Source organism: Macrobrachium rosenbergii, chromosome 39, assembly GCF_040412425.1.
Source record: "Macrobrachium rosenbergii isolate ZJJX-2024 chromosome 39, ASM4041242v1, whole genome shotgun sequence".
Lineage (NCBI taxonomy): Eukaryota > Metazoa > Arthropoda > Malacostraca > Decapoda > Palaemonidae > Macrobrachium > Macrobrachium rosenbergii.
This window is the reverse complement of record NC_089779.1, coordinates 627,194-642,500: the sequence shown is the minus strand read 5'-3', so window position 1 is coordinate 642,500 and position 15,307 is coordinate 627,194. Positions and strand designations below refer to the sequence as shown.

The 15,307-nt window shown below is 38.4% G+C and overlaps 1 long non-coding RNA gene across 1 annotated transcript in view; it reads left to right on the top strand.

Annotated features, from left to right (window-relative positions):
- LOC136825627 (uncharacterized) overlaps positions 1–15,307 on the top strand; it is a 315,565-nt gene that overhangs the window by 203,060 nt on the left and 97,198 nt on the right. The window contains exon 2 of the long non-coding RNA XR_010849382.1: positions 9,895–9,961. This is a non-coding gene — a long non-coding RNA (uncharacterized lncRNA). The remainder of the gene's footprint in view (positions 1–9,894; positions 9,962–15,307) is intronic.

Here is a 15,307-nt window from a genome sequence, read left to right as displayed (position 1 = left end):
GTCAAGATGTCAAGATCGATTTAGAAACTATACCATAGACGAAATTACGGAAGTTCCGTGTGAAGATGACAGTGGAGAGAGCGAGATGGGGACTGTGTGGATATGTCCTTCGCACAACCCCTGAATCCCTGGGAGAAAATGGTACGTGATAATGTCAGGTAGGCGCCTGTGGTCACCAGAAGCGTTGGAATACCCAGAACTGCTTGGATGAGAATTAGTTGAATGGAGACGAAATGAGTGGAGCTTTGTTGAAGGTAAAGTACGGGCGGGACATGATTAGCGTAAATATTTAGAGGCCGTTTGCGCTGTGAGGCTTTTGGGGCGATGATTGTACACACACACTATATGTGTGTGTGTGTGTTTTTATATAACGGTTGTCGTGGCTCAGTAGTCAAAATGACGGGGTACCTTTCCTGAAAAATCCGTTGTATTTTATCGACCTAAGCAGTAAATTATGTACGAGGCAGTTCGTAACTGGAATTGGTCGGAAAGGACAATGGACTGGTAACCTCACCTGGAAGACTTGAGAATCTGATTGCATACACCCTTTTGTGCCCCGCCCCACACACACACACACACACACACACACACACACATATATATATATATATATATATATATATATATATATATATATATATATATATATATATATATACTCCTGGTGGATCTTCGCAATAACGATTCCTTTAGACCCGGATGGAGCATGTCAAGTGTCCCACCACGTGACCATTCTTGGCTGCTCCTTTTAATTTTACCATGCGCGTCCCAATCGCCATATCGAAACACAGTTGCCATGAGACCAGGGTCACGTTTGTGTGTGCAAGGACTGTTGAGAAAATCTTGTCAGAATATTTGCATTTCAGTTCATGAGTAAAAGTTCTCGTGGGTTTTTGTAACGTGTGAAGTTCATGTTGTGAGTTCTCTTTTGACATCAGACAGAGTACTCTGTGAGGCAGAGTTGAGGTCCGTTCTTGATTGCTGAGAATGAATTGTATAATTTTTCTCCATAAAGATTAATAGCTAAAAAATATATTTATTAATTATGCAAGGTTACTCTATTCAACTTTTATTTATTGTTTTTTTTTTTGAGAAACGTGACGTCTTACAACTATTCACTTCATCAAATATCTTAGATGTTAACTGGTAAGTAATAACTGGTAATAACACTACAAGTGTCGCGAACACTGAAGTGTGATCATCGCTGTGTTGTACATTCATACCGTTGGTAATAAAATTCGTAATCTACAGGTACCTTTTGTACCTTCATCGGGAAACTATGCATTCTTCCCCTATCCTACATTTATATAGCTGACACTTACTGTCTTTGATGTAGTTTACGAGAACTACCAGCTCTTTCTTCAGAGAGGACTAACTGGCCTGAGAATAGAGAAACACATATATATACTTACATATATATATTATATATATATATTTATATATATTGTGAAAGAATGAAGGACTTTAGTGCAGAGACTTTCGTGTGGCATCTAATGACATGTTTGGCTCGGATTCCGTTTTTCAAGAAAATCAAACTCTAATGAAAAGTCCCTATAGACCGCCTGGTCTAAGTCAGATGTATATTTAAATTTTTTTTTTTTTTTTTTTTTTTTTGAAGCGAATAGCACGGAACTCATGCATAATAGTTAAATTTAACAGCACTACAAAGAGTATATAGAAACATAACGAGAGAATAAATTTGGCAGATTATTGTCATAGGTAAAATGAAATTAATTGTTTTTCAAAGTGTCTGCATAAACTCTGCGGTTACATGTAGAAATTATTGAAGAGGCATTCAGAGTAATAGTGGATGCAGTGATATAAACCTGGTTGGTACTGCAGAAAACTTCAAGAGTTCACGGATATAGCTGCCACACAGTTGGATAGGGCGTATCGTGGCTTGTCCTAGGTCAGTGATTCTTAAACTGGGGGGCGCGCCCCCTGCCAGAAGCTTCCAAGGGGGGCGCAAGCAGAGTTGCCAGATGGTGCTTATTATTTTTTTAATTTGTGATGTTAATTGCAAAATTGCCAAAAAACGTTATCACTGCTTCCATATATTTTCTAATTATTATCTCAAAACATGCCAAAAAAAAAAATCAAAATATCAGTGAATTTTAATTTCAAATCTTGTTTATGAATTGCCTTTTATTGTTATGATAAGTATAATAGCATACAAATAGACAGCATATTGTTTATAGATTATAGTTGGCAGAAATTTCAGGGGCAGGGGAGCGTGGGATCTATGCATCATGCAAGGGGGGGGGGGGCGCAAGACAAAAAAGTTTAAGAACCACTGTCCTAGGTGGATTAGGCGTCCTCTCTCTCTCTCTCTCTCTCTCTCTCTCTCTCTCTCTCTCTCTCTCTCTCTCTTTTGTGCTAATGACCTTTATAACCTCTTTCATTAATCCACGTTCAGTTTTGGCCACTTTCCTTAACAGTTGGCGATGTTACTACAGATAATTTTCCTCAACAGTTGAAATGGTCTGTTCTTCATCCTGATAATGGCACTCCGTAGTTGGAGAGTTTTTTTTACTAGCTGTTGGTTAAGTGAATGATCGGATACCACTTTTATTTCTACCTGAATGCCGTAGTTCACACCTATAAGTCGTTATTACGCTGGTTGTGTATAGGGCAGGAAAACTATAACAGTATTCAGGGAAGGAAAATGACAAATGACAACTAACGAAAGATAAAGAAGAATGAATAAATAACTTATTAAAGCTGATGATGTGAAAGAAAAAGGGGAGTTAATTGGTAAAATATAAAAAAAATCAATCAATCAGTATAATGAATTTTAAAACAAGTAAATTTTATGATTTTACTCAATTTATTTTGAATTTTAATATACCTTATTAGTGAGTATATATATGGAAGCATGAGTTTAAATGTATTTATTGTGTGAGTGTGTTCCGGTATGAAAGCGTCTGCCTTTTTACAGCGTTTAATTTCATTTTCATTTTCGTTCATTCATCATTGACAAGTAACCTATTAGGTCCCAGTGCTAGGCTTCTACTGTAGCCTAGACTTGTCATTCCATCCTAATCCTTCGGGCCAGCCCTATGAGAGCTGATAGTCAGCTCAGTGGTCTGGTTAAACTATTTTTTAATAATAATAATAATCTGGTTACACAACGTCACTAATCTTTCCCAACATTCGAAATTTTTTCCTTGCCTTTGTATTGATTGGATTTAGCCGTAATTGTAAGAAAATCCCCATAAAAATAAACAGAAGAAGAAATAGACAGTTCCTCCATAACAACGAAGCAGGATAGAGATTCCTTTTGCATGTATTTTTAGGAGTGACTAACTAACACAACAAAGAAAGTAGGAACGTTTTGGAAGGTAACAAACCACTCCTTTCCTAGATGGCTTTTGTCTCCTGCGCATCTTGAATCCTTCAATATCAGGATACAGAAGTGGAAATTTTATCGTGAGGAGTCGTATAAAGAATATCTTCAAAAAATAATGAAGCTTTTGCCAACGAGCAACATCACATCACGGTCTTCTTTGATTTGGAGAAGGCTTATGATACAACATGGAGATATGGCATTTTGAGGATCCTTCATGAATGTAACCTGAGAGGCACTTTGCCCCTCTTCATTAAGGCTTTTATTAAAAATAGGCTATTTCAGGTCCTGGTTGGAGCAGCAATGTCAGAAGTATTCAGTCAAGAAGGAGGAGTACCACAAGGAAGTGTTTTAAGCGTAACATTGTTTGCCTTGGCAATCAATGGGGTTTCAAAATAATTCCCTCAGATATAACATGTACCCTTTTGTTGACGACCTTTCAATCTCCTTTGCAGCTTCAAGGATGGCAGTGGCTGAACGTCGCCTTCAGCTCTGCATCGACAATATAGTGAAGTGGGCTGAGGTTAATGGTTTGAAATTTTCTACTAGTAAAACGGTAACTATGCACTTTTGTCGCATAAGAGGATTTCATCCTGATCCAGATCTATTTATTCATAGGCAAAGAATTCCATGTGCAGGTGAAACGAGGTTCCTTGGGTTGATTTTCGATAGTAAGCTGACCTGGATCCCAAATCTGAAGTGTATTAAGACCAAATGCTTGAAAGCGATGAATTTGCTGAAAGTTCTGTCTCATACTGTGTGGGGTGCAGACAGAACTCATATGTTGAGATTGTATAAAGCCCTGGTCTTTTCAAAATTAACGTATGGATGCGAAGTTTACACGTCTGCAAAGCCCAATAGCCTTAAAATGCTCAACTCGATTCATCATGGTGGGGTACGGTTGTGTACAGGAGCATTTAAATCATCTCCCATTGAGAGCATGTTGGTAGATGCTGGTGAGGTGCCACTGGATCTTCATTACAAGCGTCTGCTGGTTCGGAGCTGGTATAAATTCCAGAGGCTACCTGACCAGCATATGTCTGAGAAGGGAAAGGCATTGGCATTATTATGAGAATCATCCCAAGCAACCGCATCCGTTTGCTTTTAAAGTAAACTTGATTCTCAGGGAATTAAATATGCCTAGGGTGAAGATTCTACCAGTAAAGTATTCTGTTATTCCCCTGGAAATTTCCAGATGTAGAATTCTGCAAGTATTTTAATGTCGCCAAGTCAGAATTGTCATGTGAGGCCATGCAGTCAATATTTTAGAACATTCGATGGAACATGGCACCTACACACCAATCTTCACGGATGGCTCAAAGTCTGATGCTGGCGTCGGCTTTGTGTAGCCTTCCCTGATATAGAGAGGAGTGGAAGGTTATCATCCGTTGCCTCAATTTTTACTGCCGAGATAAATGCAATTTTAAAAGCTTTAAAGGAGATTTTAATTCATAATGGAAGTAATTTTATTATATATAGTGGTTCAAAAAGTGTACTTCAGGCACTGGAATCTTTTAATCCTTTAAACCCCCTGATTTTAGAAGTATTAGAATGGTTGTTTTTATTGAAAAGAAGAGAGAAAGAAGTTAGCAGAAATCAGCGGTCAACTCTCCAGAACCCACAAGATGCCTACTACCATACCGATGTATATCCTGTAGTAGGACAAACAATAAAAAAGCGTTGGCAGTCCCAGTGGGAGAATATTTTAACAAATAGAAAAATGCGTAGTATTGCATCATCTGTGTCTCCTTGGTCATATCCCCATATGCCAAGGAGACAGGAGACAATGCTATGCAGGTTGAGGATTGGACATACAAGACTCACGCATGTGTTCTTGATGTCCCGTGAGAATCCTCCAATTTGTGAAGACTGTGTAAAATTTCCCTGAGTGTGGGACATTTGCTGGTTGAATGTCCCACACTTAGGAATTTGAGACAAAGGTTCCTGTCTTGTTGATAATTTTAATCTTGCTACAATCCTTGGAAAGGATTGTAACACTCAGCAATTGTATACTTTTATGTTGGAGGCGGGCCTTCTGAAGAAAATTTAGCTTGTATATAGAATATATGAAGAAATTTATTTATATACGTATCAGATATTTTTATATGAAATTTATTTTAAACATTTCTTTTTATTCACATATTTATATGCATACCTTTTAGATATTTTTATATGGAATTTTTTTTTTTTAAACTTACCTTTTTTTTTTAATTTAAATATTTATATACATAACTTTTAGATATTTTTATATGAAACTTATTTTAAACTTAATTTTTATATTTAAATTTGTTTCGGCGTCAATAACCTAGATGTTATGACACCAGATTTAATAAACAAATCAATCAATCAATCAAAAAATAAGGTTGGGTCATCCATAGGTATATAACTATTTGAGTTCCCCTTGCATGGGTGTTGTAGGGTGAATGGATGAACGGAGATATCCTGGGTGAAGAATTCACCAAGCTTCTCATTTGTCATTTGTGCGTTTTTAAAGTACATCCATAAACTGACCATTATCAGTATGGTCTCTCTCTCTCTCTCTCTCTCTCTCTCTCTCTCTCTCTCTCTCTCTCTCTCTCAATAACAGAAGCAAAAACTGAAAATGACAGTGGTTAATGAATAACCACCGTTTATGTTCAGTTTGAGTTCAGTTATGAGTTTAAATGTATTTATTGTGTGAGTGTGTTCCGGTATGAAAGCGTATGCCTTTTTACAGCTTTTAATTTCATTTTCATTTGCGTTCATTCATCATTGACAAGTGACCTATTAGGTCCCAGTGCTAGGCTTCTACTGTAGCCTAGACTTGTCATTCCATCCTAATCCTTCGGGCCAGCCCTATGAGAGCTGATAGTCAGCTCAGTGGTCTGGTTAAACTATTTTAATAATAATAATAATCTGGTTACACAAACGTCACTAATCTTTCCCAACATTCGAAATTTTTTCCTTGCATTCGTATTGATTGGATTTAGCCGTAATTGTAAGAAAATCCCCATAAAAATAAACAGAAGAAGAAATAGACAGTTCCTCCATAACAACGAAGCAGGATAGAGATTCCTTTTGCATGTATTTTTAGGAGTGACTAACTAACACAACAAAGAAGGTAGGAACGTTTAGGAAGGTAATAAACCACTCCTCTCCTAGATGACTTTTGTCTCCTGCGCATCTTCAATCCTTAAACATCAGGATACCCAAGTGGAAATTTTATCGTGAGGAGTCGTATAAAGAATATCTTCAAAAAATAAGGTTGGGTCATCCATAGGTATATAACTATTTGAGTTCCCATTGCATGGGTGTTGTAGGGTGAATGGATGAACCGAGATATCCTGGGTGAAGAATTCACCAAGCTTCTCATTTGTCTTTTGTACGTTTTTAAAGTACACCCATAAACTGACCATTATCAATATGGTCTCTCTCATTTGTCTTTTGTACGTATTTAAAGTACATCCATAAACTGACCATTATCAATATGGTCTCTCTCTCTCTCTCTCTCTCTCTCTCTCTCTCTCTCTCTCTCTCAATAACAGAAGCAAAAGCTGAAAATGACAGTGGTTAATGAATAACCAACGTTTATATTCAGTCTGATCCATGCGTTCGTGGAAAAATAAAATGAATGTGAAAATATTTTTGGTGAATGATGGGTAACGTTTTCTTGAATTTCCTCAAAATTTCGCTTATTACCTTTTCTGTTTGTTCGAAATGATTGATCCTTGGATCCGGCAACAGTGGCCCCCACCCCCAGCCAACCTCGCCCCTCCAAAGAAATAATCTTTCTCCAAAGCGCATGTTTGATTTTAGTAGCGCTCTGCAGTATATCCTACGTGTTCTAACTTTCTAGTACTGTATTCCTCCATATACTTGAAACACTAATGTACACGAAGAGACATACATTTATAAATATTGGTTCTTACGTAAAAAATTCTGTTTTTGTGTCATTTACTTTGGAACAAATCCGAAAGACTGGGTCTGCAACAGGATCCACCGAATAGGATTCCTAAATATGAGAAGCGGGTTCCTTTGTATAAAAGATGGGCATTGCACGGGTAACCCCAGTGTCCATATTAAGGTCGGAATAGATATTTTCCTGTTATTGCAAATCTGTGTCTATATATATATATATATATATATACCTTGTACATATAGTGGACTATACATGTATGAGATATAAGTGTTTAAGTTTTCTGTATTAGGTCATTTCCCCAAACATGGGATGGATCCAGAGGAAGACAGTACTGTATAACAGTCACTGCTACTTTCATACTTTAGCTACTGAATCATGGAGTGACTTCATGGACAGAAACTCCCAGAGCTCATCAACAATGTGCCAAACCCCTCTCACACACACACACACACACACACACACACACACACACACACACACACACACACACACACATACATCACTGCGCCATTTGTCTCTATCTTGCCCGCACCCTTGTGGATATTAAGGCCTTGGCTTTATTGTATCCACATTCATGCCCTCTAATCATGCTTTTCTGGATCATGCCCGTCTCTCTACTGACAATTCCAAAGTGGCAGACTTTTTTTTTCAGCTTATTGTCGTCTTTTCTTTCTATATTACCGAAACCGTCTCGGATCACTTTGACCCACGTTTTCATCACCTGTAACCTTTATGATGCTTCTCCAACATATCTCCACATTTCCTCGCTCTTACAGTTCTTATGGCACATTTATTCAGTAACTTATAACTTCATCTCAAGAGCATCAACATAAATCTTTTATTGGTATTCAGCATCCTCAATTACTTTATACATTCCAACCTTTGTTTCCATCAACAGAAGCCTCTTTCCAGTCTCTTGCGCACACAATCCGCTTCCTTACTTTTTTCCACATGTTTTGAGACACCTCTTTCCCATCCTCCAATCGTCCGTTGTATTTAGTTTAAAAACTTGTACAAACTTTCTTCCACTTTGCCCACCATCCATATTAACATTATTATTTGCTCCACCTGCATGGTTTCCATTTAACCTCCATAACATTACTCTTGTCACATTCTCTCTCGAATAACTTGCAAACAATTTTAGACTCACTCTAGTTTCTGTAGTTTTTTTGATTGTCACTAATCCGTATTGTGTTACATGCATATGTCAACTTGTTTATATATATATATATATATATATATATATATATATATATATATATATATATATATATATATATAAATCATGAAACTACAAATGTCGCTCAATATCAGATTCACGCTACCCAGGGAATATCTCCGATGGAGAATTATCACCGAAGGGGAATTTATATAAGTGATAAATGGATTGGTACCGCCGGGACACGAACCCTCGACACGGACCTATTCAGCAACTCCAGTTGACGTTACCACTGCCGAGGTAGCGTGAATTTGATATTAAGCGACATTTGTAGCTTCATGATTGTATATAAATCACGGTGAGATAAAAAATTTCATATATATATATATATATGTGTGTGTGTGTGCACGCGCGCGCACGCGTGTTTATGTGCCCTCGAGGGACCTTGGTTCGATCCCGGTGTGAGTCATACATACATACATACGTATGTTTGTATGTATGTTATATATGTATGTATATGTGTGTATATACGTATATTGTAGTATAATAAGACTAAATTTTTGTATGTAACTTTGCCACAGAACTTCAAGTACACGAATATAAAATATCTCCGCAAGGGGAAGACTGACCAGTTACCAAAATGTCAAGTCATGGTCAAAAGGTTTCAAAGATACAGCTGGGTGTATCTGCTGTTTTCCAAATACAATCAGAACGGGGGGAGAGACCTCTGGCGTCGATTATACCTGTTGTTTATGTATTTGAATTCATGAGTTAGCTTTTACAACTGTCCACTTTTGTCTGTTTTTTGTATTTTTACAACAAGCATATTTTTATACTCTGTCTTTATATACCAACGTTTGTACTTCTCTTCATTATTCGTATTAATAATAAAAAGGTTAACCAAAACCAGACGACTCTGTGTTATACATACTTTTATTTTACCTGTATATTCTGCAGCTGACCAGAAGGACTGCGTTAACATAAAGGCACTTGTTCTCGGTGCCCCGTTATTAAGATCCGCTGGTAGAGGGTAATACCGTGACTAAGCTCGTCTTTATAAAGCTTGATCCGTTTTGGATCCCTGTCATTTTCTGTCAGAGTGCAGCATAATTAGTATGAATTACATTTTTGTTCGTGGCAAAACACAGAGTGACGAATACTGTGCTATTTGATGTCGAAACCTGTACTAATCCTTACCTTGAAAGAGTCTGAGTTGAAGGTGACTGAGCAATTCATTTTTCAAATGTTGTTGTCCATCAGATAGTTGAATAGTTTATACTTGCTTGCTCTTCCCTTGGAAGATATTTATTTTTCTCCGTACTGTGTTGCTCTTTAGGTTGTTCAGAAGTGTGCATCTGTTTGCCTTTTTTATACACAAAAGCATAACATATGAATGTATATAGAAAAGGAGTTGTGCTAGTTTGGTATTATTATTATTATTATTATTATTATTATTATTATTATTATTATTATTATTATTATTATTCATAGGTTGGTGACGAAAGCAGCCCATGAGGCGTTGAGATCTTCTGGACCTCACCGGTGATGCAGGCTTGAGGTGGGTAGCGCCCGTTGGTTTGGTTGGTATTGTTACTCCAAGGTATTATAAGCCGTCCAGATGACATGCTCTCTCTCTCTCTCTCTCTCTCTCTCTCTCTCTCTCTCTCTCTCTCTCTCTCTCATGACGGTATGTGGTGTCGGATGATGTCTGATAGTGGGGAGAAATTTTGTTTCTTTCACCGTGTCGATACCTGTTTTTTATTTATTTTATTCTTTTTCAAAATTTTGGAGTTCCTCGAGAAACCGTAGGCGTCGTCGGTCCGATATTTGGTCTATAATTTCTGTCCTTTATAAGCTCGGCTTTTTGTGGTCTTTTGTTTTGATTTTCTCTATTGTGATTAAAAATGGCCACCTTCTTGAAGGTCGCAGGAGAGACGCTTAGAGATTGTGGTAGTGGTCATCCCGATATATGAGAGGTGGCATCCTTCCAACCGGGAATGCAAATTCGTAGACAACACTCGTCTTCAAAGGCGTTTCTGGGGGCGCCGGATTGTTTTTAAGAAGCTGGCTGGTTTTCATGTTTTTATTATAAATGATTAGGTTCATGTTATCCCCTTCTCTAAATATTTTGTGCATATAATTTTTGCAGTGTGTTTTTGTGGACCCACTTGAGTCTTTGTTGGTGTCCTTCGCACTTGCCCGGTGCCGGTTAATTATGGAATCTCGGGTTTGTCGTTCGACCATACGATTTGCGAAATTGTTGTTGATGAGAGCTTGTGTGGACCTTTCGATCTCCTTCGTGGTTTCTCTCCACGTGCAGCAGTGTGTGAGGGGCGACGGACGAAGGCATCCACCAAGGCCTATCTATCTATAGACCTTTGCATCCACCACAGACCTTTTATAACTGTCTGGACACTCGCTGGACCCATTAAGGCACAGACCCGGGTTCGTAGGCTTTTTATGAACCATGGTGGTATAACCCGCTGGAGTCTGCTGTACCCGAACGTCGAGGAAGGGTAGGGCACCATCTACACTGCGTTCACACGTCAAGCGGAGGAAGGAACATTCTTCAAAAGTCTTTCTTAATGTTTCAAGATCATTTCTTTGTCCCCTCTTATAAAGGTGTCATCTATGTAACGATGGTATTGAGAAGGGCAGGGGATCTTATGAAAACCTTTCCTCTGTGACATGTGGAAATTGGCAAATAGAACTCCTAAAGGGGATGTCATTGCCTCGCGGTCAGTCTGGCAGTAAAGATGCCCCCTGTGGGTGGTGAAGGGGGCCTTCTTGGTCCGTGTTTCAAGAAGGACTGTTAGGACTTCTTCGGGGATGCTCAGAGCTGTGTCCTTACATCTACAGTATATACTCTATCGAGGATATGCTCAGTCGTCTCATCGACTGGAACGTCAAGAGAAGCGATAATTCCTGTAGACGGAGAGTCTGTAAGTTTACGGAAAAAGTCAGTAGACGACTGGAGACAGTACCTGTCAGGGATATATGGAGTGAGGAGATCATTGAGTCTCTTCGCGATGTTGTATGTCGGAGTTGGTATTTGACTTAAAATTGGACGTAGAGGATTACCAGGCTTGTGGGTTTTTACGGTGCCGTAAATATACCCTGGATTAGGGTTGCCCTGGGCATGGGGAAGCCTGGGGGCATTCCTTGAGGCACGGATCCTCTTAACCGTCCTACTGATGTCTCGTCAGATGTCCTCGATTGGGCTCCTGTTGATTTTTCGGAATTTGGATTTGTCAGCCAGTACTTGGTCCATTTTCTCGTGATATTCAGAGGTCAGGATGAGCTCTAGGGAGCAGCTTTGTCTACTCTGCTTGTTGTGATTTCTTGGTTTTCTCTCAAGTTTTTGGCTGTTTCTTTCATTTCCCTGGTGAGGACAGAGCATCTCGGTTACTAAGGGCCTCTGGTAACAGTAAGGGCTGGAGGGAATCGCTCTGCTACCAGTAAGGGCTGGAGGGAATCACTCTGCTAACAGTAAGGGCTGGAGGGAATCGCTCTGCCAACAGCAAGGGCTGGAGGGAATCGCTCTGCTAACAGTAAGGGCTGGAGGGAATCGCTCAGCTAACAGTAAGGGCTGGAGGGAATCGCTCTGCTAACAGTAAGGGCTGGAGGGAATCGATCTGCTAACAGTAAGGGCTGGAGGGAATCGCTCTGCTAACAGCAAGGGCTGGAGGGAATCGCTCTGCTAACAGTAAGGGCTGGAGGGAATCGCTCTGCTAACAGTAAGGGCTGGAGGGAATCGCTCTGCTAACAGTAAGGGCTGGAGGGAATCGCTCTGCTAACAGTAAGGGCTGGAGGGAATCGCTCTGCTAAAAGTAAGGGCTGGAGGGAATCGCTCTGCTAACAGTAAGGGCTGGAGGGAATCGCTCAGCTAACAGTAAGGGCTGGAGGGAATCGCTCAGCTAACAGTAAGGGCTGGAGGGAATCGCTCAGCTAACATTAAGGGCTGGAGGGAATCGCTCGACCTCACCCTATCTTGGTCCTCGAGCGACTGGTTAGTCAAGGAGGACTTCAAACTCCAGGCGCTTTGCGTCCCGGTTTGGCTTTTTTATCACGTTGTTATTATTATTATTATTATTATTATTATTATTATTATTATTATTATTATTATTATAGAAATTCAAAGAGGAATTAGACTTGAAAAGCATACGATTAGCACGTTTCATAAGTACCGAGACGTTTATAAAGGAGAACGCGATTATGCATAATGCAATGTTTTTACATAACTTTACATAGTGACTCATGCATTTGTGTATAAATTTCATGTACATGCTCGTATTTATAAGCATAAAGATGTAGGTGAGTTCTTGGTTTATGCCCTCAATGATATGATTGGTCATGTGTCCTACCGAATTTTGATTATAACGCGTTTGTATCCAAGGTTTTGTCAACATTTTTTAGGCAGCTCATAGTAACTGCTTCGAATTATTTAGGAAGAGACATATATGTGTATCCACTATCCTTCCCTCAGTTCTATTACCAAGTAACGCGTTTCTCCTTGTATAATCCCAGGGATTCCCTCTGGTTCGGTATCCTTTGGGAAGAAAGGCTCCTTGTAGTCGTTGTCCTTCGGACCCTTTCCCCGGGTATTTCCCGAGGAAGAAAACTAATTAGTATACTAGACAGACCTTCGCAGATACGTGTGGAGTATTTTGATGTATGTTACGTATTCGCATCCGTAAGATCGTATGAACGCCCCCCTTTAATGCATTGAGAGAGAGAGAGGGAGAGCGGGAAGGAGATATGTTAAAAGTATTTCCTGCTTTTTATGTTTTTACTCTTTAAAGAATAAAGAAGACAATGGTCATTTCCACTTGTAGTTCAGGGGGTGAAACGGGGGTGAAATTTTAACAGCTTATAAGGTTACATAAGGCTCATTACTATTGCATCGAGCTCCACCACACACTGTGTGTTATTCACAAGTGCGCTGCATTCACTCACTTCTTCCTGAGATCCTCTCATTCCGAAAGTTCTACTTCATATGTTGTATGTAACTTGTAAAATTGCCGGTCTGAATTATATTTAAATAAATTCAGAAAAAAAAAGCTTGTAATCATTTCAGGATTTTAAGTTCTGTAGTTGTTATACCCATATATTTAAATGTAATTATCTTGAATTTATTTATTTTAGAAGATATTCATTCAATCTTTCAATTATCCCTTTAAATTCTTTAGATCGATTTTTATTATAGATAAATTTATCGGACCTGATAAACAGGAAGATATATCATAACTGGGATTGGGTTTATATCCGAAGCCTTGGAATACATTCCACTGTGGTGAATGGTACAAATGGGAAATTGTCATATGAGATCTTTTCCTGTTTGCGAATGTTTCTTTCCCTCTTTTCCTTGTTCACCAGAGACGAATGCAGATGCAACTGGCACAGCCGGTTGCAACTTAATACAGCGGGTCTAAAGCGACAGGTTTGATCACTTTTATGTCAAAAGTAATCGGGGTGATTTCAACGTCATACGTAGTGATCTAGAATCTCGTGTGAATTAGTATTTGGTTGTCTATCTTTAAAATTCTTTCTTTTGAATAGAGTTTGTAACTCACGCGATTACATTCCCTGTTAATAGTTTATCAGTGATAGTTTGTTAACAGTATATAAAATGGAAAATATTTTACGAGCACGGTTCAGTAATATTGATATTTATATATTTGACGGAAATTTTTTCTTCAGTTTTGAAAAATTTTTTCATCTTTTTACCATCGTCGTTGAACGACGGGAGTGATCAGTTATTCTTATATCATTTTATGTATCTAATTTTTTTTTTTATCATAATGTGAAATTCGTATAATCATTGTTGCGATGTTAGTAATCTCAGGTTTTAGTATGTGTTTGTTTATTCTGTATTTATATTACCTGCTATTTTTGTTTGACTGAATAACATTTACTTCATTTTGTCATGAATGATGCGAGTGATTTCCTTCATGCGCTTATTAGTTTTGCATCTGAGAGAACATTACTCATTGAAGGTTCTCATGGATATCACAGTGGGTTTTCAGACAGGGATGTCCTAATGAGAGATACATAACATTATATTCTTAGCTAGTTATTCCTGACGTTTCGGCGATGGCTTTGGTCATTAATGTGAAGAACTTGAAAGTCTGCAATGAAAACGAAATCTAGTAAAATTAAGGACACTAAAGGTACTCTGGCAGTGATAGTTGTCGATCTCAAAGTGTAATTTTTTACAGCTATTTATGCAGTGTTGTTGCTCTTAATGGGGACATTAAACTTTATAGTACTGATTTTAACCAATTTGGTATGATCGTTTGGTCAAGTTCCCGGATGAGGCTATATAAATTTTATATAAATTTTCTGCATCCCTCAATTAATATTTTTTTGTAACTCGATAGTTCTCTTATGTTTTGTACATCATTACAAATTTTAGCCATAAGAAGCAGAACCAAATTTCCAGGAATGAGTTTTTTTTTTTTTTTGTACCTTTTCTCAGTAGAGCATGTGATGTTTTGAACTGCTTCTGATACAAAACACGCGATCACACACGTGTGTGTGTGTGTGTGCACTCACATGCATAATACATAGATGGTAACATATTGGCAAATATCAAACTCAAATTCCTTCGAGGTAATTGGTTATGGGAATGGTCATTCCGTTTTAGGCTCGGAATGATGCTATAGAAAAAAAAAAGGTTCTCTAAGTAATTTCTTCCGGTGAAACTCCTCTAACTGCTTTTCGTGTGCATATATTGACCATCCCAATCTTGATGTTTTCTTTTCTACAACCAAAAACCTCCAGCAAAATAAGTTTTTCTGGTAGAGCATTTAGCATAAATATTACTGACTTCGCTCTGTTCTCAAGGAAAATATAAAACTGTAGTGAAAAATAATGAAACATTTTCCAGAGTAATTTTAGAGAT